Source organism: Oncorhynchus nerka, unplaced genomic scaffold, assembly GCF_034236695.1.
Source record: "Oncorhynchus nerka isolate Pitt River unplaced genomic scaffold, Oner_Uvic_2.0 unplaced_scaffold_11365, whole genome shotgun sequence".
In the NCBI taxonomy this organism is placed as follows: Eukaryota; Metazoa; Chordata; class Actinopteri; order Salmoniformes; family Salmonidae; genus Oncorhynchus; species Oncorhynchus nerka.
This window is the reverse complement of record NW_027029970.1, coordinates 1-1,623: the sequence shown is the minus strand read 5'-3', so window position 1 is coordinate 1,623 and position 1,623 is coordinate 1. Positions and strand designations below refer to the sequence as shown.

General features: G+C 40.9%; 2 non-coding genes across 2 annotated transcripts; both read right to left on the bottom strand.

Moving 5' to 3' along the window:
- Positions 1–253: 253 nt before the first annotated feature.
- trnas-cga (transfer RNA serine (anticodon CGA)) lies at positions 254–335 on the bottom strand. Its single transcript has one exon. It is a non-coding gene; the product is annotated as a tRNA-Ser (tRNA).
- A 1,119-nt stretch (positions 336–1,454) lies between these two features.
- trnap-ugg (transfer RNA proline (anticodon UGG)) lies at positions 1,455–1,536 on the bottom strand. Its single transcript has one exon. It is a non-coding gene; the product is annotated as a tRNA-Pro (tRNA).
- Positions 1,537–1,623: the final 87 nt, after the last annotated feature.

Below are 1,623 nucleotides of genomic sequence, written 5' to 3'. Positions count from 1 at the left end.
CAAGTCCAACGCCTTAACCACTCGGCCATCGCAGCTTGTTATGTTAAAAACCAGGCCTTAACCAGTCGGCTATCTGATTCTGTACATTTTACTTCTGTAAAGACTAGACTTTCTACTGAAGAGCCTATTTGAACTGTTTGTCAAGGAAAAAATATTCTGAGCACATGAATCAAAGGACAAGTCCATGCATTAAGCACATTATCCATATCATGTCACCTAGGATATGTTAAAAATGAAAACTAGTTTGCCCTAGCGCTGTGAGCAGGGTTCGAACCTGCGCGGGGAGACCCCATTGGATTTCGAGTCCAACGCCTTAACCTCTCGGCCATCACAGCATCTACTGTTACCTACAGACCCTTAGCCAGTCCCCTATCTCGTTCTGTCCATTTTACCTCTAAAGTGACCAGATTATTGCTATTGAAGAGCCTACTTGAAACATTTGTCAATGAAGATCAATTCTGACCAATTGAATCAAAGGACATGTCCAAGCATTATTCATATCAAGTCCCCAATGACATGTTACAAATAAAGACTTGATTGTCAAAGCGCTGCTCGCAGGGTTCAAACCTGCACTGGGCAACCCCAATGGATTTTGAGTCCAAAGATTTAACCATTCTGCAATCACAGCTTTCTGAGTTACCTCACACAAGGACAAAAGTATCCAAATTCAACTGCCTAGTTGACATTTTTTTCAAGCAAAGTTTTTAAAAAAAGCAATTTTCTAAGCACTTCAAGTAAGGACAATTTAAATTCAAAGGAGATAGACCCAATTATTAAAGGTCTACTTTATCATCACCCAGTAAGCATAGTTGAAAACTGTACAGGGAGAATACATTGGACTTCAATTACAATGCTTAAACCACTTAGCCATCACAGCAGTAGGAAGCTAAGGAAATTGATGAGAAGAAAGCAGAAGTGGGCTATATGCTTCAAGCAAGTTAAGAACATGGGTGGGGAGACCCCATTGAAATTCAGGTCCAACGTCTAAAGAACTCGGCCATTGCAGCTGTTGGAATGCAAGTAAAGGGATTGGGATTTGGAAACAGACATCATTGGTGAAAAATGGTAATCTTGATGGCACAACATTTTGATCTTATTGCGCCAAGTAACCTCGGTCCTTTCCAAAGCTGTGAAGGTTGGAAGTTTAATGTGCAAGTCAAAAAACTATGTGCAGAGAAAGTACAAGTGGACTATTCACTGAGAATAAGATTTAAAAAAGAGCAGAGAGACCCCATGGGGTTTCATGTCTGAGGACATACCCACCTGGTTCTCAGAATTTCCATAATAAATCTAATACAAACAACAGTATCTGTACTGAAGAGACTATTTGAACTGTTTGCCAATGCAGATATACTCTGAGCCACCTGAATCAAAGAACAAGTCCATGCGTGGCACACATTATCAATATCAAGTCTCCAATGACATGTTGCATATAAAGACTGGTTTGTCAAAAGCACTGTGAGCAGGGTTCGAACCTGCGCGGGAGACCCCATTGGATTTCCAAGTCCAACGCCTTAACCAGTCGGCCATCGCAGCTTATTTATGTTAAAAACCAGGCCTTAACCAGTCGGCTATCTGATTCTGTACATTTTACTTCTGTAAAGACTAGACTTTCTACTGAAG